The sequence below is a fragment of the Pan troglodytes genome, chromosome 2 (genome assembly GCF_028858775.2).
Source record: "Pan troglodytes isolate AG18354 chromosome 2, NHGRI_mPanTro3-v2.0_pri, whole genome shotgun sequence".
Lineage (NCBI taxonomy): Eukaryota > Metazoa > Chordata > Mammalia > Primates > Hominidae > Pan > Pan troglodytes.
The window spans coordinates 100,927,537-100,950,986 of record NC_086015.1 but is presented as its reverse complement, the minus strand read 5'-3'; the positions used below and the strand labels follow the sequence as shown (position 1 = coordinate 100,950,986).

The 23,450-nt window shown below is 36.4% G+C and overlaps 1 protein-coding gene across 11 annotated transcripts in view; it reads right to left on the bottom strand.

Moving 5' to 3' along the window:
- Nucleotides 1-23,450, bottom strand: part of EPHA6 (EPH receptor A6) — a 943,752-nt gene that overhangs the window by 88,402 nt on the left and 831,900 nt on the right. The gene's annotated exons all lie outside the window — the stretch shown is intronic.

Genomic DNA, 23,450 nt, shown 5'->3' with positions numbered 1-23,450 from the left:
CACAATGAATCCAGAATTAAAGAATACTCTCCAGATATTGTCACCTGTCAATGTCTGTACTGGTGGGCCCTCTCTGGCTATGGCAGCTGAGATTCTGGGCACAATACAGGCAAATCAAGCGAGCTCACAGAATGATGTTTTAATGAGGCATATTTCTGTCAGAATGTGCCACATTTGTATTCCATTCTTGTTTGTCTCTTGTAAATTGTGCCCCGCCTCACTTATCCTCTCTTTTATCTTGGATTGTTCCAGGCAAGCTAAATTCAAGCTACATACACTGAGGGACAGGAACTTTGCAATCTGGTCTCAACACCTTTCAAATTACACAGTGTAGATTCCTCTGCACTTCATTTCTTTCCAACGTGAATGGCAGGATGGCTACAATCTAGGGAGTAGCAAGACATGATGAGTTTTTAAAAACTTTCATTAGAAACTATATTGATGAAAATGTGACCTAGATTAATCTCACAAATTGAAAGCTAGATAGCTAGTGAAAATGAATATACAGTGATATTAAAAAATCAAGAGAACAGTGCAAAATACTGAAGGGAGCATAATGAATGCTATTATATATGGTTGTTACAATCCTCTTTCTGTCAATGTTTTATAGGGTTTCAAGAGTAGAAATTAAAAAAAATGCACATAGGAATATGTAGCCAGAAACAGAATTTAAACGATCACAGAAAAGGTAATGTTCTGTTCTTGAGATTTCCTTATATTTCTCTATTTCAGAATAAGAACAATACCCATCTACAAATAGTTTCCTGTATGATACTACTAGGTGCTAAAATGCCTTATATCTTTCTGTGCCATTTCTAGTACTTAAATAAACTGTAATGGTGGTGATAGAATGGGAGGCTCTTACTTGAACAAATGTGTTCTAAACTCTGTGATGATATATATTAAAGCATAATCTGTGGTAGTGCAGGAAAATAATTTATAATCATTTTATTCAAAATTCATTAATATATAAGCATAATAAGTACCACTTATTTTTCAAAGTAGTGCCTGCAGTTGCTATTATGACCTCTGGTAACTTTCCCAATACAACAGAAAATTACTGTGTTACGTTATATTTTAATATTCTCTTCAGGTTTAACCTTTTACTGTTTTTCTCTTCCTTAATTAGAGTTCAATCAGGTTGTTGGGTTTGTATCTCTCTGTTTTTTCCCCCATGTGTATCAATTAGATTATGAAGTATAGGACATTTGATACAAGCTACTGAATCAATATGTAGAAACTCTCACTGCCTCACACCTTGCTCTGAAATCATAGTTGCCCTCTTGCCCTGTGGGACATTTTCATCATCTCTTCAATGTTCTCAAAAGCATAAATTTCATTCATATACAAGATAACTTAGCATTGGCATTTAAAAATGTCACTGAAAAGCCTGCATGTTTTATTCTCTTTTCCATGTAAGTTTCTCTCTACTCCTTTCTTTCTTCTACCTGATTTGTTCTAAACACAAACTTTTTCACTTTAATAATTCCTTTTTCTAATTTTACATTTGATCTTTTTACTGGGATTTTGTTTCTAATTATATCTTAAATTTTATAGATGGAAACACTGACTAAAACAGTTTAAAGTCCACTATGGGAATCCCAATTTAAGTCTGGGAAACTTCGCAGTTAAATACTAGCAGACAATTTCATTTGCTCCTTCCTCTCTGGGTAAATAGTTCAGAGTTATTAAGCTTTAATAAATACACATACTAAGTAAAATCCTGGTTTATCATGGCTTATTAATATGTACATTTTCTATCTCAGACAATATTAAACTAAGAAAGAAAAACAAAAATCAAAATTGCTCTTCCATGATTTTCAGAACGCTTTCCAAATGTCCTGGATTCCATTCATTCACCACAAGAGGGCACACCTATACAAATGTATCATGACCCTTTGGTAGCATGGTTTGATGATTTTACAAAGGTGTTGTTTTATCATGCTTTTATGTCTTTTTTCCCCCTCAGCATGTGCAGTTTTAATAAAGTGATCTGGAGATTGCTGTAGTTTCTAATGTTGAATGTGGAATATGAATTTCACCTTCGAACAAGGGGGATATTCTAGGTCAAAACTCTTGAAACTGCAATTCCCACAGTTTCTTCTATTTCCCATAAGGTATATTGGAGTTCAAGCAAAACCTAATCGTTTCCAAGTACCTTAAAACCCCATTGACTTTAGAGATATTAAAGTTTCATGGCATAATCTGAAATAATATGTAATTGTTTTAAGACTCTGAGATAAAATTAAGCACCTGAGGCAACTGAAGGACATTACTGTCTAAGAAAAGTTGTCTATGTTGTGGCCATAGGTTATAGTTATATCATAGTTTAAAGTATTTTCACAAAATTTTAAGGTCTTCAGTAAGTGCCATGGAAGGGACATACATTTTTACATCGGTCTATATTGGAGACAAATAATTGTCATGGATACATTAAAGAGAAGAAAATGCAAGAAAAAGGTAGCAAAAGGGAAAATACTAAATTCAACAAAAGGAGCACCAGAGAAAAAAATCAGGGCTCATAGTCTCACTCTTCATTATAAAGCATGTTTTACATGAAAAACTATCTTATAATAGAAACTAAAAGTGTGTGGGTGAGATAGAATAGCATAATGCTAAGAATAATGTCAGGGAAATTATTAATTTATGTTGTACAGTATGCTTAGTGTAACCAGAACAGCTCTAATTTCCCATTGTTCACTCCTTTTCCTTCCTATTTCCTCCCCCTTTCCACTGTATTGACAATTCTTTTACCTGCTTGTGACTTCTGTCCTATCTAATGATGTGTAAGGCTGGAGGAGGAAATAATTGGATATGTGTCTAGATTGTAGTAGGGCAGTTAATCAAGATGGAAGTCTCAGATAACCTGTTTCACAATCACCTGGGTGTTTATAAAAAATCTGAATTTCCAGATTGGAAATTCTTGCTATTCTTCCCTCAGACATACTGAATAAAAATGAATTTCAGGGGCTGAAACTGGAAATCTGCATTTTTCAATAAGTGTCTCTGGTGACTCCTATGCTGTTAGTCTCAATAGTGGCTAGGATCTATAATTTAGCTTATTTATTATCCTGTTGGTTCTTATAACATTCTGTAAAATAGAATGGTCAGTTTTATTAATTCTGTTCAAGATGTGGAAACCGAGGTACACGGATTTCAAATTAATGATCCGTGTCTGTTCACTGAATTATGGCCAAGCTGAGATTAAAATCACAGCTCCAAGTTTATAACCTACTGTTTACTCTACCATATTATGTCTGTAGTATTTCCATTTCTTAATGACTCCATATCCATATTGGGCTACTGAAATGCCTTGATTATGGAACCTATAGAGGGTAGGGTGGAGATGAAGGTATAATAGTTTATTCCTTGACTTCTTTGTTAGTTTTTACTTTATATGAGAAAACAACTTGGTTCTATCAAATTTATGCTTTTCCTTTAGTGGCAGTTATTTTTAAAAGTAAACATAGTTTCATCTTAACTAAGAAACACAGCCTGAAAATTTTCCTAAAAAAAAGAGCCTTTAGAAAAATACATGCTATAAACACAAATTTAAAATGTTGACTTCTCTTAAAAAGTTTACTTTTATAGCATACATGAAAAACAAACATTTGGACTACTAAAAGAACAAGGTAATGATTCAGCTTCCATAAAAAGACAATTAAGGACCAGGCCTAAATTATGCAATATATACAGGCAGGAGTAATCTAGAAAGCATTACCTTTATGTATAATTCATTTAGCAGCTGCCTTTTTGTGACACATATTATACACTGATTAAGAGGATGGTTAAACAACTGAGTAATGTGTATGTTTCATATGATAATACCCTGTTCTTATTGCAAGTTTAAAGAAGCAAAACTAGGTACAGTGAAACTTTGTGTGTTTATGTTAATGTGAACAGGGAATGATATGAATATATGAAAATATTGATGGATCATAGATGCATTCAGAGCTGTTCCTTGAAGAGACAGAGAGGCCCAAGGGAGAGTTTGAGGAAAGCTCTTTGCAGTCATTTTTTCAGTGGCTTTCTTTTGCTTTCCTGCAATAAATCATGACTGCAAAGGTTTGACCTATATAAGCCTGATCAGTAAGTAGCTAGCACAGACCAATCAACGGATAGCCAGGTAGGAAAATACAGCAAATGAAAAAGAAAAAAAGGTATTTATTTCTTAATAAGGATATGGATACATTTTTATAATATTTAAAATTTTTTATCTTTAAAAAACACACTTTAAGATTCTGTAGCATTTTCTCTAGCTTCAGATCTCCTAATCATTATTTATAGGTTCGGAAAAGTTGATTCTGGGGCTTATGGTAGGCCCGATGGTGACACTGAGGAATAGGTATTAGATTTTAAACTCTGGGGAAGAATCTGAGGTTTCTTGGAATATTGCCCAGAATTCCATTTAAAAAATCAGTAGTAGTAATATTTATTTCCTTAATCTCTTTATCTTTCATTTAAAAATAAATGTTGCCTAGTGAAGTGACCTCCAGCCAACTTTTTGATTAAAGAAGTAGCATTAAAACAAACAAACATATTGTTTAGCAACTAATACCAGAGAGAAGAAATTTTAATATACCAAACAGAAGGCTACCTTGGAACTCTGCCAGGAGCTATTTCTTTCTATAGTTTTATAACATATATTGTTCTCTTTCCTTTACCATAAAAGTACAATACTCACTGTAGAATAATTTGAAAAGACTGGTAAGAAAAATTAAAAAAAAAACATTTTGAGGTGTGTTTGCATTTGTAACATCTATCACCAAAGACTAAGAGATCGTTCTCTTTTTTTTTTTATTATACTTTAAGTTTTAGGGTACATGTGCACAACGTGCAGGTTTGTTACATATGTATACATGTGCCATGTTGGTGTGCTGCACCCATTAACTCATCATTTAACATTAGGTATATCTCCTAATGCTATCCCTCCCCCCTCCCCCCACTCCACAACAGGCCCCCCAGTGTGTGATGTTCCACTTCCTGTGTCCATGTGTTCTCATTGTTCAATATCTCAGGGATCTAGAACTAGAAATACCATTTGACCCAGCCATCCCATTACTGGGTATATACCCAAAGGATTATAAATCATGCTGCTATAAAGACACATGCACACGTATGTTTATTGCGGCACTATTCACAATAGCAAAGACTTGGAAGCAACCCAAATGTCCAACAATGATAGACTGGATTAAGAAAATGTGGCACATATACACCATGGAATACTATGCACCCATAAAAAATGATGAGATCTTTCTCTTTTTTTCTCAACCTTCAAAGACTTTCAACTGCTGATATCCATTGCCTTCTGCAAGAGTCTCAGAGGTAAGAGATTGAAGGGAGTTTGCATATGACAGAAAAGAATTTGCAGTGGAAACTACTGGGGAAGAAGGAGGATTTGATTGTGGGACAGGCACTTTCCCCAAACATTGTTACTGCAATGGCTAACTGACAGTCTCCCATGGAATAGCCGTGTGACTTGTGTAAATCATTTCTTTGGGCCTCAATTTCCTCATCTAGAGAAACAAACAAAAGACCCCAAAACATACACAAAAAACATATATATGTATGTGTATATATATATAAAATATATAATATATAACATATAATATATATATTTTTTCCAAGCTGATCTATTGCCACAAGATATCCCAACTATCTTCACCACTCTTCATTTTCTTCTTTACCGGCATAAACTAAGGCACCATCATTTCCTGTCTAGGGTTGTGCAAATGGATCTCTTTGCTATCTCTCTCCCTTCCTCTCTGTAAATCAATCTCAACATACAGCCAGAATGAGCTCTTTAGAACACAAATCATATGTCACCCTTTGCTTAAAATTTTCCAGTGGCTTCCTTTTGTAGATAGAATATAATTTCTACTCTTTTCCATGCCCTTTGAGTTCCTACAGCATCTGGCTCTTCTTTGTTTCCTTAACACTCTCCCCTACCTCTCAGGGTATCAACCATCCTGGCTTTATTCCTAGTTTTAAAATACACCAAGCTTGTTCTCATCTTAGGAGTTATATTTGTTTTTCTCTCATCTTTGAAGATTCTGACTTCAAATCTTTTCCTGGCTGGTACCCTTACAATTTTCAGGTCTTACTTCAAAGGTGACAACCTTATTAAAGAAATATTTACTGGCCATGTCTTTCAAGGTAGGTACTCACTTTTATTTTTGTTGTATATCCAATATTTATCACTATCTGAGATTATCTTTTAAAAATTATTTTTTATTTCTGCCATCCTCAAGACTGTAAACTGTATGAAGAAAGCTTACTTATTGGAATATGTCCAGTGACCAGAACAGTACCTACCACAACAGTAGGTACTCACAGATTTGTTGTACAGAATCTCAGATTGTAATTACTTATCCAATAGCATGATTATTTAATGTTTTCTCCCCAGCGCTTTTTCAGCTTTACTGAATATGACTGACAAAAAATTATCTATATATAAGGTATAAAATTTGATGTTTTTAATATACATTGTGAAATCATAACCACAATCCAGCTAGGTAACATATTTATCACCTCACATATTTACCTTTATTTTTTAAAATTTCTGGTGAGAACACTTAAGATCTACCCTTTTAACAAATTTCTAGCATACAATATAGTATTGTTAAATTTAGTATTGTGTATTAGCTCTCCAGAAATATTCATCCTAACTAAAACTTAGTACCCTTTGGCCAACATCTTCCCATTTCTCTCTCCCTGCAGCTCTTGGCAACAACCATTCTACTCTGCTTCTATGAGACTATTTTAGATTCTACATGTAAATGAGATCATGTTGTATTTGTCTCTCTGATTCTGGATTTTGTCATTTAGCATAATGTCCTCTATGTTCATCTATGTTTTGCAAATGGCAGGATTTTCTTTTTGGGGGCTGAATGATAATTCACACACCACATTTTCTTTATCCATTCATTCAAAAAGAAATATTTAGGTTGTTTTTATATCTTGGCTATTTTGAATAATGATGCAGCACACACAGGAGGGCAGAATCTCTTCAAGATACTGATTTCATTTCCTTTGATTATATACCTAGAAGTAGGATTGCTGAATCATATGGTAATTCTATCGTTAATTTTCTGAGGAACTTCTAGACTGTTTTCCATGATAGCTGTACCAATTTACATTACCATGCACAATGTGCAAAGGTTCACTTTTCCCTGTATCTTCACCACCACTTGCTATTTTTTGTCTTTTTGATAATCACCATTCTAATAGGTATGAGGTGATATCTTATTGTGTTTTTATTTGTATTTCCATGATGATTAGTGATGTTGACTGCCTTTTCATATACCTGTTGGCCATTTGTATGTCTTCTTCTGAGAAATACCTATTCAGGTCTTTTGCCCATGTTTAACCACGTTATTATTATTATTGAGTTGTATGAGTTCCTTACATATTTTGCATATTAATTCCTTATCAGAAAACTATGGTTTGCAAGTGTTTTCTCTCATTCTGTAGGTTGTTTTTCATTTTGTTGATTGTTTCCTCTGTTATTCAGAAGCTTTTTAGTTTGATGCAATCATACTTGTCTATTTTTCCTTTTGAGACCCTAAGCACTTTTATCCCCACTACCTAACATAGTGACTTATAATATTAAGAATATATGTAAAATGAATAAATTATGATTATTGGGGCCCCAAACTAACTGTATGTTTATAGTATCCTTATACCTAGTTAGTTTGTGTGATTGTGGGGACACAATACTTAAACTCCTCATTTTATTATTTCTCTATTTATGTTATCTATTAATATGGAAGTTTTCATATTTGTTGATTACTATATCAGGTAGAATGTCTTCAGATACAAGTCATAGAGTCATAATACCCAACACTCAGATGCTTAAGCAAATAAAACACTTAATTAAATTACAAATAAAAAACAGGAGTAAGTTTCTGTTTTGATGCAGAAATTCAGCAATTTCTTCTGAGATCCAGGCTCTTTAGATCTTCCTACTTGGCCATACTCAGCATTGGGTTTAACTCCTTAGGCTTGCTGCCTCATGTCTGCAAGAGGGCTGTCACAGCTCCAAGCATTACGTCCTCCCAAAACCATATTCAAAGCAATAAAGAAAGTGAAAGGGCCAGTACTAGAAAGCTCCCCAACCATATTCAAAGCAATAAAGAAAGTGAAAAGGCCAGTACTAGAAAGCTCCCCACTCAAACCTATTTTTGATAGATTTCAACTAGAAATTTTCCCATAAATTCCTCATCTCACTTCTATTATATTTAAGTGTAAAACTTAAGTGTCCAAGGATAGTGGTATAACTATAACTGACATATAAATCCTGATTTATTTCTTGGATCTGAGCTGATTGAAAACATCCAAATTTCAAGGTTTCATTAGCCAGGAAGAAATAACAAGAGAGGTTGAATGGGCAGCCAATAGCGTCTGTTGCAAACAGCATAAATAACTGGTAATGTTTTCACTTTATTTGCCATTGATGTGAAGCTTTTTACACTGGGAATAAGTAAGCTTTCCCATAAAGATTTCATGTGGTTTGTCTGGTATTTATCATGTTTTCCTTCTTAGCTGTTTACTGTTGAAGGACAAAAGCATTCTTTTCACATCAGAGATGAAACTAGCGATTAAGCATTAGTTATGACTTTATTTCCTCTGTTGGTATCTTTGAAACTCTAGATTTAATGTCAGCAGGTATGTTATTTTAAGTGGGAGCAAAACATGGAGTATGCATTGACATAAAGAAAGGAAAAATAGACACTCGGGACTACTAGACGGGGGTGGGGTTAGGGTTGAAAACTACCTATTGGGTTCCATGCTCACTACCTGGGTGGTGGGATCATTTATACACCAAACTTTAGTGACATTAGTGACACACAATTTACCCATGTAACAAACCTGCACATAAACCTCTGAACCTAAAAAAAAAGTTACAAAAAAAATAAAGTCAGCATGTTTGTGTATAGTTTTACTTTGTCTTTTTTTCTGTACAAGCAAGATGGGCCAATGACATTTTACTCTCTGCTTGCTGGACATGTGCTGATTGATCTTCCTCAGTAAATCAATATAGTCTGGGTTTGTTCTAAAATCATGGGAACAGGCAGAGTTTCTCTGAATTAGACAATGCTGAATGTTGCTAACACACGAACAAACAGCACTTGGCATTTCATGAGATTCTTAATCATCAAACTGTACGGAAAATATCTTGAGAACTGTGACTGGCATTTGATTATTCCTCACTGATTAGCACTTAGGTTAGAAGGACTAGATGTATTGCAGATATTTATAAATATTAAAATATTATGTATTCTGTGATTTTATAAATCATTTTTATTGGATTTTATCCAGGCTATAGATATCCTTTTGTGTTCAATATGCTTTTAGAGACTTTCCCCCTCTGCTTGTGAATTTTCTTGTCTGCTTGTGAATATCCTAACCCATCATTGTAAGTGCTTTAACATTTGCTACATTTGCTTCTTTCTATTGCAGATTTTTCATTGCTTTTGCAATATATTAAAGATTGTTTTAGGTTTACAGATTGGTGGGTTGTGATTAACAGTGATATCAGAGAAGAAATGAATGTAATTGTACTAAAGACAATGTTCTTATAATTTCAATCACTTTCTTTCTACTTATTTCTTATTGGTTTTATTATCAGCAATTAATAAAGAAGCCATTAAGTAGTATATTACTGTAGGTGTTGAGAAGCTTTCAAAAATGTAAAACGTAAAATTTCTTGCTCGCCACAAATCTATAGCAAATGTTATCTTAGGACAAAATCGAAACAAAATAACCACTTGCAAGTGACACACCAAATCTTGAGTGCTGAAAAGAAAGTTGGAGTTTCTCAGTATTCTCTTGTGTTAAATAATGATGACTTCCCAGGTCTATTTCTTAGAGTCCTCTCCTTTTTTTTTTTTTTTTTTTTTTTTTTGAGATGGAGTCTTGAACTGTTGCCCAGGCTGGAATGCAGTGGTGCAATCTCAGCTCACTGCAACCTCTGCCTCCCAGGTTCAAGCAATTCTCCTGCGTCAGCCTCTTAAAGAAGAGTAGAGTCCTCTTCTTTAAAACACATATTGAAGAGACAAAAGGCTTATTACATGTAACAAGGACTTCTTGTTTTTGTTTTTTAGGTTCTTTTTTGTGTGTGATTTGTACAAATAAAATATAGAGGTTTTCTCAAAGTTTGGCTTGCCTTCTTAATAGTATATATGACTGAGCCAGATGGATCTCTCTATTTTCAAAATTTTTGATGAAGCTACCATTTTATCAGTCATTTTTTCCTTTGTGTATGATAATCTTAAAATCTTTTTCATTTGTTTTACTAAAAATCACTCTGTAATGACCACAAACTGTTGTTTCCTAAGCTTCATAGATGAGGGCTTTTCAGGAAATAATTCTTTATGCAGTAATTTCCTTTGGTATTGCATTAATCCCCACTTTCCATCATATGCTTAACATCTGCCATTGTCAGTTCACCTAAGCAGTATATTTCATAAGAGTTTCGTGCCCTTCTGAAACTACCATCCCAGACAAGTACCATTAAGATTCTGGGTCTCTATGCCTATGATCCAAGCTGATGTTTACGGTGTTCACACCTCAAACAGTTATTGGAGAAGACTTTTACCATGCATTTAGCACATATTCTCTCCCGTTTGTTATGTGTGTTGCTCCTCCATCTCCATTGTTGTGGATTTGCTTTCTGACAAATGGGCTCAAGATGTGGAGACTACTAATTTTTAAGAATATATCTTTTGTATTAGATGATTAGAGTATCCTTTACAAAAAGTTTCTATTGAAAAAAGTATATAAAAACTGTCAGATTTTCTCTTCATGAATTAATCTATCAAACATTTGCTGGATCAAGAGTACTGTTTTCCTGTGAATTTAGGAAACCTAGTATTGGCGCATCGATTTCTTCCTCATCAGCGAATTATAATGGTCAATACATTTGACTGGTTTGATTGACTACTAGCATAGCATCTATCATAGAACTATCATTGTGTGTGTGTGTGTGTGAATAGTCATTTTGTTGTTTTTTCCCAAGTGGCATAGCTCTTTTCTTAATAGATGAATTTGGTTTATCCAGCTTGGATATTTGTTGTTTTTCACTTTTCCAAGGTTTATTTACTTATCACCTTTTTTACTGAACAATAAGTTATTTAAATCTTCACATCATAGCATTCTGATAATGCTGCTATTTTTCTCACTTTTCTTTATTCTTATGTGGCTGAATTTAGGTTTGCCTAAAAAAAGTGCCATTTCCTTTATTTGAATTTCCCAGTGAATTCTCTGAAGGAGCTTGTTCTTATATTCTATATATGCTGCTATATGTAGCTTTTTCTATGTTAGTAGATTATATGGTTTGGCTGTGTCCCCACCCAAATCTCACCCTGAGTTGTAATAATCCCCACGTGTCAAGGGTGGGGCCAGGTGGAGATAATTGAATCATGGTGTGGTTTCCCCCATACTGTTGTCGTGGTAGTGACCATCACAAGGTGTGATGGTTTTATAAATGGGAGTTCCCCTGCAAATGCTCTCACTTGCCTGTCACCATGTAAGACGTGACTTTCCTCCTCCTTCACTTCTGCCATGATTGTGAGGCCTCCCCAGCCATAGGGAACTGTGAGTCAATTAAACCTCTATCCTTTATAAATCACCCAGTCTCAGATATGTCTTTATTAGCAGCGAGAAAACAGACTAACACGGTTGGTTTCATGATTTTCTACCTAAGTGCCTGTTTTGTGCCTAAAGCAGTCAAACCCCCTCCATTTTTAGCTTGGTCAAGTCTTAAAGAAAAATTGAGTGTAAGTAGTTTTTCGGCTTAGACCCAGTTGAACTAGGGTAGAGTTAGAGTAAAATGCATTTTACCAAGTATTGTATCTTAGCACAGTGTCAGCTCCACCACCAGTGACTTGATGACAGAGAATCCTGTGGTAGAATTTCAATGGATAAAGTTTTATTCTTTAGAATCCAAGAAATCAGTAACATTTTTCAGTGTGAGTCCTTTTATTCAGTGCATTGGTTATTATATAATTGTAATTGAAACCTTTAATTTTTTTTCTCGCTGCAAACTTTTTACACCAACTCTATAATCTAAGAGACAAAGTGAGTGAAAGTTCTGAGTATGTTTTACTAAAAGGTTAAGCATGATCTCCAGACGAATCCCATTTACTCATGTTAATGAAAGTACTTAAAGGCAGATCTCACTTGTGTTAAAATATTTACTCTTAAAGTTCTTAAAGTTGGACATGTTCAAGGCTTAAAAATTAACTTCAAAAAGTCAAGCCAATTCACAAACACCTAAATTAGGTGAAGGAGAATCTCTCCCAACTTTAAAATACACATTAAATACCTTCCCCTCATGCTGCTTCATTATTTTTTATAATTATCTCCATGTTGGGTGTAGGCTATGTCTTCTTAGACCGATAGAAAATTTGGCTTTTCTCAGAATTTATGCAGAATAGCAGAGGTTAAGTGTTAGAGTTGGGAAGAGGTCCTATGAATGCAAAGTAAACAGAATTAAGACGTTAACAGAACTGTAATTATGCAGATTATATATTGTCGATAATGAGGCTCTGTATTTCAACAAAGTATTTCGACTGAATTGCTGCTGTCAGACAAACAAAACCAAAATTTGCCATGGATAACACAAAATCGATGCAATTAGAAGTTAAAATCAAGGACTCATAAAATTTTTAACGAGTATTGCAATAAATGATTCTTCTATTTTGCTTTGATCTTCAAAATATAATAAAAGAAGTTTACTCATGAGAATTTTTTTAAAAATCTGAACATTTACTGCCACTATATTTTAAATGAAACTTATCTCTTAAAATGGATGAGTGTGCACCATAATATATCTTTTAATGTTCTTTTTAGGTAAATAGGATCTCATTTCCATAATTGAGAGCAAAGAGGCTTAGCATTTTCAATGTAAGTTTAAGACTGGGTTGCCTAGCAATATTCAAATGAGAGAGTCCCTCCTCTGGAACTGGTTATAAAACAGTTGTCCATGTGAATGTGTGTCAAACTCAGAAAAGGCAGTGATTTCTTAGCACCTAAATTATAACCAGACAGGAGACCATGTAATCAGATGGAAACAATGTGAACTGTCAGTAACTTTTATGCAGATTAATTTAGCCACATAACACTAATTATATATGTATTGTTAGGTGCGGACCCTAATCATTCACTAATCTCTCATAAGTGCTTTGTAATCTCATCATAGAATTGGCATGTAAAAACAAGGCCTCAGTTCTCATCTAAATCCTATTTTTGTGCATTTATTTCCTTCTATCTTGGCCCACAATACACATTTCTTGGTTTTCATGCCATTATCAGATCTTAAAGTTTCTTTGAAAAAGCTTGATGTATTTTAGTTCAGGGCTTACATACTATACCAGAAAAACCTTCTGCTACAACTCTTGTTGCCTTTCATGCTGTGCTGTCGACTCTTGGTGTCCGTACAATATATGAGTTTTACTATATGCCTTATTTGGTTACCCTTGGTCTTATTCCTGTGTAGCCATTTATCTGTTCTCAATAATCCCTTTGTTTTTGGTTAGTGGTGCAGTAGAGTTCTTTGAGTGGCCTTGGACCAACCCAGCTCTCTTTGCTTTCTTGCTTGTAGTTCTGAAGAATAACAGTAGAATGTGCTGGGAATGCAATATCCTCAGATAGGGAGGAACTGCCTGAAACCTGTCCCTCCTAGGAAATTGAATAGCTTGAGTTAGGAAGGAACTGCATGGGACAGACTGAGTTTTGTTCCTCTCTTCCCTGGAAGCCGGATGTCCTTTACAGCTTTGCCCAGTATGTCATGTGGCCCCTGAAGTACATAATCCAGAGTGGACTGCCTTTCAGGGTCCTTCAGCTGTGAAAGTGGAGCATTCATATCAAGACTACATCTTTCCTGTTCAGCTTTCTTCAGCCTTGGAAGAACCACACACAATGAATCCAAGACTTCTGTCCCTTGCTAATTATCTATAAGAAGTAAACCCATTTCACATAACTTGTGAATATGTTTTCTTTCACTGGATTTTGGCAAATAGGTAACCAGTGCATGGTGGACCTACACAGTAGCCCAGGATGCAGTGAGTATAAGTACATATGGACTCCTGTTTCTGGTGGCTGGCATAGTGATGATTGATCTTTTGCTGTTTTCCTCATGGAATGGGTGTCCTTTTTTTGATAATTAGCGAAGCTGTTTCACAATTGGCCCTCCAAAGAATAATGCCTGAAATATGGTCGCTCTATAATAAACTGTGTAAAGTACACAGTGAATGAATATGTCAGACCTAGAGCACGGCATGCAAAACACTCAAGTTGAAGAAGAAAATATTAGAATTTCTACTTATATTTAGGTGTAAATCTCATTCTTCATTTACTTTAGTGTATTTTGAAATGTGGACAATACTGTCTTATATATTACATGTATAGGATTTTTAAACGGGGCTCTGAAAGACTCACTGTTGGAGGGTAATCTCTCTTGTCACATTGCTTTCTGGTCTGGCCACTCTGGTTCCCATGGCCCTTCTGTTTCTCTTCCACATGAGGACCAGTCGAGTACCATAACCAGAGCTGGACTCGCACTGCTCACACAAGCTTTCCAGACCATCTTCTTTAACCAGTTCTGATTGCTCTTTGTTGTGATTTGTGGGTCTCTAAATTGGCAAAGTCATTTTAATGGAAAATGCCTATTCTGTCCCTATTTTGATTAGAAAAGGATAGCTTCCATGTAGCATACTGTTCTAAAGATATTTTTTTCTTGAAGATTACAAACCTCTCCCCAACAACTGCCCCACAAAACCCAACCTTTATCTAACATGTCTTCTTATTTTTAAGCCCTCACAGCCTCTCTTTCCTCCAAATCCTTCCTGACACAGATTATAAAAAACATTTACAAATAATGAGCAAATAGAAATTATAGTTACACAGCAAGAGAAAAAGTCAAAATCATCTAAGGTAAAATATACGTTCAAAGAAAGTTATATATAGATACAACTTTAAAAAACTGAATTATACATAAAATATATACGTATCAAGGGAATTTTCTCTTTAAAGCTATTTTCATGCAGATGTTCTTATAAAACAAAGAATCCTTTTCTTTTTTTTTTATTATACTTTAAGTTTTAGGGTACATGTGCACAACGTGCAGGTTAGTTACATATGTATACATGTGCCATGCTGGTGTGCTGCACCCACTAACTCGTCATCTAGCATTATGTATATCTCCCAATGCTATCCCTCCCCCCTCCCCCCACCCCACCACAGTCCCCAGAGTGTGATGTTCCCCTTCCTGTGTCCATGTGATCTCATTGTTCAATTCCCACCTATGAGTGAGAATATGCGGTGTTTGGTTTTTTGTTCTTGTGATAGTTTACTGAGAATGATGATTTCCAATTTCATCCATGTCCCTACAAAGGACATGAACTCATCATTTTTTATGGCTGCATAGTATTCCATGGTGTATATGTGTCACATTTTCTTTATCCAGTCTATCGTTGGTGGACATTTGGGTTGGTTCCAAGTCTTTGCTATTGTGAATAATGCCGCAATAAACATACGTGTGCATGTGTCTTTATAGCAGCATGATTTATGGTCCTTTGGGTATATACCCAGTAATGGGATGGCTGGGTCAAATGGTATTTCTAGTTCTAGATCCCTGAGGAATCGCCACACTGACTTTCACAATGGTTGAACTAGTTTACAGTTCCACCAACAGTGTAAAAGTGTTCCTATTTCTCCACATCCTCTCCAGCATCTGTTGTTTCCTGACTTTTTAATGATCACCATTCTAACTGGTGTGAGATGGTATCTCATTGTGGTTTTGATTTGCATTTCTCTGATGGCCAGTGATGATGAGCATTTTTTCATGTGTTTTTTGGCTGCATAAATGTCTTCTTCTGAGAAGTGTCTGTTCATGTCCTTCGCCCACTTTTTGATGGGCTTGTTTGTTTTTTTCTTGTAAATTTGTTTGAGTTCATTGTAGATTCTGGATATTAGCCCTTTGTCAGATGAGTAGGTTGCGAAAATTTTCTCCCATTCTGTAGGTTGCCTGTTCACTCTGATGGTAGTTTCTTTTGCTGTGCAGAAGCTCTTTAGTTTAATTAGATCCCATTTGTCAATTTTGTCTTTTGTTGCCATTGCTTTTGGTGTTTTGGACATGAAGTCATTGCCCATGCCTATGTCCTGAATGGTAATGCCTAGGTTTTCTTCTAGGGTTTTTATGGTTTTAGGTCTAACGTTTAAGTCTTTAATCCATCTTGAATTGATATTTGTATAAGGTGCAAGGAAGGCATCCAGTTTCAGCTTTCTACATATGGCTAGCCAGTTTTCCCAGCATCATTTATTAAATAGGGAATCCTTTCCCCATTGCTTGTTTTTCTCAGGTTTGTCAAAGATCAGATCGTTGTAGATATGCGGCGTTATTTCTGAGGGCTCTGTTCTGTTCCATTGATCTATATCTCTGTTTTGGTACCAGTACCATGCTGTTTTGGTTACTGTAAACTTGTAGTATAGTTTGAAGTCAGGTAGTGTGATGCCTCCAGCTTTGTTCTTTTGGCTTAGGATTGCCTTGGTGATGTGGGCTCTTTTTTGGTTCCATATGAACTTTAAAGTAGTTTTTTCCAATTCTGTGAAGAAAGGCATTGGTAGCTTGATGGGGATGGCATTGAATCTGTAAATTACCTTGGGCAGTATGGCCATTTTCACGATATTGATTCTTCCCACCCATGAGCATGGAATGTTATTCCATTTGTTTGTATCCTCTTTTATTTCCTTGAGCAGTGGTTTGTAGTTCTCCTTGAAGAGGTCCTTCACATCCCTTGTAAGTTGGATTCCTAGGTATTTTATTCTCTTTGAAGCAATTGTGAATGGGAGTTCACTCATGATTTGGCTCTCTGTTTGTCTGTTGTTGGTGTATAAGAATGCTTGTGATTTTTGTACATTGATTTTGTATCCTGAGACTTTGCTGAAGTTGCTTATCAGCTGAAGGAGATTTTGGGCTGAGATGATGGGGTTTTCTAGATATACAATCATGTCTGCAAACAGGGACAATTTGACTTCCTCTTTTCCTAATTGAATACTCTTTATTTCCTTCTCCTGCCTAATTGCCCTGGCCAGAACTTCCAACACTATGTTGAATAGGAGTGGTGAGAGAGGGCATCCCTCTCTTGTGCCAGTTTTCAAAGGGAATGCTTCCAGCTTTTGCCCATTCAGTATGATATTGGCTGTGGGTTTGTCATAGATAGCTCTTATTATTTTGAAATACGTCCCATCAATACCTAATTTATTGAGAGTTTTTAGCATGAAGGGTTGTTGAATTTTGTCAAAGGCTTTTTCTGCATCTAATGAGATAATCATGTGGTTTTTGTCTTTGGCTCTGTTTATATGCTGGATTACATTTATTGATTTGCATATATTGAACCAGCCTTGCATCCCAGGGATGAAGCCCACTTGATCATGGTGGATAAGCTTTTTGATATGCTGCTGGATTCGTTTTGCCAGTATTTTATTGAGGATTTTTGCATCAATGTTCATCAAGGATATTGGTCTAAAATTCTCTTTTTTGGTTGTGTCTCTGCCCAGCTTTGGTATCAGAATGATGCTGGCCTCATAAAATGAGTTAGGGAGGATTCCCTCTTTTTCTACTGATTGGAATAGTTTCAGAAGGAATGATACCAGTTCCTCCTTGTACCTCTGGTAGAATTCGGCTGTGAATCCATCTGTTCCTGGACTCTTTTTGGTTGGTAAACTATTGATTATTGCCACAATTTCAGCTCCTGTTATTGGTCTATTCAGAGATTCAACTTCTTCCTGGTTTAGTCTTGTGAGAGTGTATGTGTCGAGGAATTTATCCATTTCTTCTAGATTTTCTAGTTCATTTGCATAGAGGTGTTTGTAGTATTCTCTGATGGTAGTTTGTATTTCTGTGGGATCGGTGGTGATATCCCCTTTATCATTTTTTATTGTGTCTATTTGATTCTTCCTTATTTTATCTTTATTAGTCTTGGCAGTGGTCCATCAATTTTGTTGATCCTTTCAAAAAACCAGCTCCTGGATTCATTAATTTTTTGAAGGGTTTTTTGTGTCTCTATTTCCTTCAGTTCTGCTCTGATCTTAGTTATTTCTTGCCTTCTGCTAGCTTTTGAATGTGTTTGCTCTTGCTTTTCTAGTTCTTTTAATTGTGATGTTAGGGTGTCAATTTTGGATCTTTCCTGCTTTCTCTTGTGGGCATTTAGTGCTATAAATTTCCCTCTACACACTGCTTTGAATGCGTCCCAGAGATTCTGTTATGTTGTGTCTTTGTTCTCATTGGTTTCAAAGAACATCTTTATTTCTGCCTTAATTTCGTTATGTATCCAGTAGTCATTCAGGAGCAGGTTGTTCAGTTTCCATGTAGTTGAGCGGTTTTGAGTGAGATTCTTAATCCTGAGTTCTAGTTTGATTGCACTGTGGTCTGAGAGATAGTTTGTTATAATCTGTGTTCTTTTACATTTGCTGAGGAGAGCTTTACTTCCAAGTATGTGGTCAAGTTTGGAATAGGTGTGGTGTGGTGCTGAAAAAAACGTATATTCTGTTGATTTGGGGTGGAGAGTTCTGTAGATGTCTATTAGGTCTGCTTGGTGCAGAGCTGAGTTCAATTCCTGGGTATCCTTGTTGACTTTCTGTCTCGTTGATCTGTCTAATTTTGACAGTGGGGTGTTGAAGTCTCCCATTATTAATGTGTGGGAGTCTAAGTCTCTTTGTAGGTCACTCAGGACTTGCTTTATGAATCTGGGTGCTCCTGTATTGGGTGCATATATATTTAGGATAGTTAGCTCTTCTTGTTGAATTGATCCCTTTACCATTATGTAATGGCCTTCTTTGTCTCTTTTGATCTTTGTTGGTTTAAAGTCTGTTTTATCAGAGACTAGGATTGCAACGCCTGCCTTTTTTTGTTTTCCATTTGCTTGGTAGATCTTCCTCCATCCTTTTATTTTGAGCCTATGTGTGTCTCTGCACGTGAGATGGGTTTCCTGAATACAGCACACTGATGGGTCTTGACTCTTTATCCAATTTGCCAGTCTGTGTCTTTTAATTGGAGCATTTAGTCCATTTACATTTAAAGTTAATATTGTTATGTGTGAATTTGATCCTGTCATTACGATGTTAGCTGGTGATTTTGCTCATTAGTTGACGCAGTTTCTTCCTAGTCTCGATGGTCGTTACATTTTGGCATGATTTTGCAGCGGCTGGTACTCGTTGTTCCTTTCCATGTTTAGTGCTTCCTTCAGGAGCTCTTTTAGGGCAGGCTGGTGGTGACAAAATCTCTCAGCATTTGCTTGTCTGTAAAGTATTTTATTTCTCCTTCACTTATGAAGCTTAGTTTGGCTGGATATGAAATTCTGGGTTGAAAATTCTTTTCTTTAAGAATGTTGAATATTGGCCCCCACTCTCTTCTGGCTTGTAGGGTTTCTGCCAAGAGATCCGCTGTTAGTCTGATGGGCTTCCCTTTGAGGGTAACCCGACCTTTCTCTCTGGCTGCCCTTAACATTTTTTCCTTCATTTCAACTTTGGTGAATCTGACAATTATGTGTCTTGGAGTTGCTCTTCTCGAGGAGTATCTTTGTGGAGTTCTCTGTATTTCCTGAATCTGAACGTTGGCCTGCCTTGCTAGATTGGGGAAGTTCTCCTGGATAATATCCTGCAGAGTGTTTTCCAACTTGGTTCCATTCTCCCCGTCACTTTCAGGTACACCAATCAGACGTAGATTTGGTCTTTTCACATAGTCCCATATTTCTTGGAGGATTTGCTCATTGCTTTTTATTCTTTTTTTCTCTAAACTTCCCTTCTCACTTCATTTCATTCATTTCATCTTCCATTGCTGATACCCTTTCTTCCAGTTGATTGCATCGGCTCCTGAGACTTCTGCATTCTTCACGTAGTTCTTGAGCCTTGGTTTTCAGCCCCATCAGCTCCTTTAAGCACTTCTCTGTATTGGTTATTCTAGTTATACATTCTTCTAAATTTTTTTCAAAGTTTTCAACTTCTTTGCCTTTGGTTTGAATGTCCTCCCGTAGCTCAGAGTAATTTGATCGTCTGAAGCCTTCTTCTCTCAGCTCGTCAAAGTCATTCTCCATCCAGCTTTGTTCCGTTGCTGGTGAGGAACTGCGTTCCTTTGGAGGAGGAGAGGTGCTCTGCGTTTCCAGTTTTTCTGTTCTGTTTTTTCCCCATCTTTGTGGTTTTATCTACTTTTGGTCTTTGATGATGGTGATGTACAGATGGGTTTTTGGTGTGGATGTCCTTTCTGTTTGTTAGTTTTCCTTCTAACAGACAGGACCCTCAGCTGCAGGTCTGTTGGAATACCCTGCCGTGTGAGGTGTCAGTGTGCCCCTACTGGGGGGTGCCTCCCAGTTAGGCTGCTTGGGGGTCAGGGGTCACGGACCCACTTGCGGAGGCAGTCTGCCCGTTCTCAGATCTCCAGCTGCGTGCTGGGAGAACCACTGCTCTCTTCAAAGCTGTCAGACAGGGAGATTTAAGTCTGCAGAGGTTACTGCTGTCTTTTTGTTTGTCTGTGCCCTGACCCCAGAGGTGGAGCCTGCAGAGGCAGGCAGGCCTCCTTGAGCTGTGGTGGGCTCCACCCAGTTCGAGCTTCCTGGCTGCTTTGTTTACCTAAGCAAGCCTGGGCAATGGCGGGCGCCCCTCCCCCAGCCTCGCTGCCGCCTTGCAGTTTGATCTCAGACTGCTGTGCTAGCAATCAGCGAGACTCCGTGGGCGTAGGACCCTCTGAGCCAGGTGTGGGATATAATCTCGTGGTGCGCTGTTTTTTAAGCCGGTCCAAAAAGCGCAATATTTGGGTGGGAGTGACCCGATTTTCCAGGTGCGTCCGTCACCCCTTTCTTTGACTCAGAAAGGGAACTCCCTGACCCCTTGCGCTTCCCAAGGGAGGCAATGCCTCGCCCTGCTTCGGCTCGCGCACGGTGCGATGCACCCACTACCCTGCACCCACTATCTGGCACTCCCTAGTGAGATGAACCCGGTACCTCAGATGGAAATGCAGAAATCACCTGTCTTCTGCCTCGCTCACGCTGGGAGCTGTAGACTGGAGCTATTCCTATTCGGCCATCTTGGCTCCTCCCCGCCCCCTTTTCATATAAATGACCATTCTTCCTCTCTATTTTATTATACAGGGTTTGCTTGAATTGACTCGTATCTTCAGTAGGTAGGTTTCTAACTATTTCATTCTTTTTAAGAGGAAATGTGAAAAGTATTTGGGGGCTAAGTACATTCATAGAACGCTCTAAAATTTATAAACAAAGTTTTGACAGAATGCCAATGATCATTTGGCATTATCTTGCCTTTGAGACAGAATATCTGTCTATTATAATTTTGTTATAATAGAATATCTTCTTTTATAATTTTGCTTTGTAATCTAATACCATTAGCCAGGTCATCTCTAATAGGGATTCTCTGTCTTGATTAACAGCATCTCCATTTAACCAGTTGTTCAATCTAGAATTATTAGTGCCATCTTTAAATCTTCCTTCTTCCTTACAATTAATATCCAATTAATTATTGAATCATAATGAACATATAATGAACATGTTAATTTATGTTATTTCTCTCTCCTCCTCTTTATTCCAACTGTCATTGCCCTAATTAAAGTCATATAACCATTCTGGTTTATTGCAATAATGCCTAACTGGTCTGTCTGCTACTAGTCCTCCTGTCCTTCAAACTCTCCTTCCTTTCTTGACACTGTTTCAATAATATCTTTTGTTTTTTTTTTTGAAATGGAGTTTCACTCTTGTTGACCAGGCTGGAGTTCAATGGCATGATCTCAGTTCATCGCAACCTCCGCCTCCCGGGTTCAAGCGGTTCTCCTGCCTCAGCCTGCCGAGTAGCTGGGATTACAGGCATGCGCCACCACGCCTGGCTAATTTTTTTTTTTTTTTTTTTTGTATTTTTAGTAGAGATGGGGTTTCTCCATATTGGTCGTGCTGGTCTCTAGCTTCCGACCTCAGGTGATCCGCTCCCCTCAGCTTCCCAAAGTGCTGGGATGGGATAACAGGTGCGAGCCACTGTGCCCGGCCCCAATAATATCTTCTAAGACATGCGTCTATGTTTGTTATTTCCTGTTTAAATAAATCAGTGCCTGTCTCCTAGTTGCTATACAAAAACCTTCAAATTTCTTGGAGTGCCACTCAGGTACCTTTACATTTATTCCAGGAAAATTGGCCCCTCCATTGCCTATGGCCCCAAATTTTCATCGATAGGCCCATTCACTTTTTTGCATTTCCATGTCTTTTTCCTTTCTTCTTCTCCATCTGGACTACCTTTCCTCCAACTGTCAGCCTAATAAATTCTCCTAAGATTTGGTTCAAATTTTGACTTTTTGTGACGCCTTCTTCAACCTCTGCTTTTTGGTACTTCTATAGTTCTTTTTAAGACCCCCATGACCACACTTACTGAATTGAATTGCAAGGCAGCATGAACCTTCTAACCTACGAAAGTATAAAGTCTTTAAAGGCAAGAGCTTTACTATTTTAAGTGCTGAATGTCCATGTTCATTACAAAGTCAGTCCTCTGAACAGTAAGTAGTTCTGAGACTTAAAAAAAAAAAATTTGATTATATTATTTGCCATTTAATTGATACCTTCTAAATTCAGAGACTTATTTCTTAATCAAGACATAATCTACAGCTTTTTAAAGGCAGTTTTTAGAGTGTTAATATTCTGGTTACCTAATTTGCTATTTAAGTCTGGGGTCCAATCTAAATTTTAAAAAGCACTGTCCTAGGCCTCTTAGTCTTTAGAATCACATAAGACAGAAAATGCCAAGAGTCTGGTTGTTAAATTTGATGTAACAAAACTTACATATGCATAAAAATTTCAGTTATCTGCCAATTTCATGAGTATATTACATTTAGTTATAAGCTTACCACTTTAAAAAGCAGTTAAAATATTATTTTATTAAATTTCAAGTCTATTTATATAGGCTTACTGCCACAAAGAGTCAGTAATTTCCCATCATATTTTATTTTTTAGTAGATTGTATTTGTTGCAATTTTTATAAATATTACATTTTGAATATTTGTATAACACTTTTCAACATTATTCTTCAGCATTAGAAATAATGTGCTTAATGGAAAAATTTTATATTCATTGTTCTATAACTTCGAAAGTTGTTTTAAGTTATAAATTTGTAAAGATAAAAGAAAATAAAGGCCTCGAGAAAAATGAAAATAATTATGATATTTTCCAATTTAAAAATGGAGTTGAAAATACTGCTTTTTCTAAACTGCACAAATTGTTTTCAGAACTGATAGACTTTTATTTTTATGAAGCTTTTTGGTTAAATTAAAAGATCAGTAGATACTCCTACACTGCTACTTTATATATCAGACAACGAGAGGTTAATTTATTTTCCTTAGAACTATATTTCTTTGTTGAAGAAACTGTGAAAAATATCATTGGTAAATTAATAGATAACAT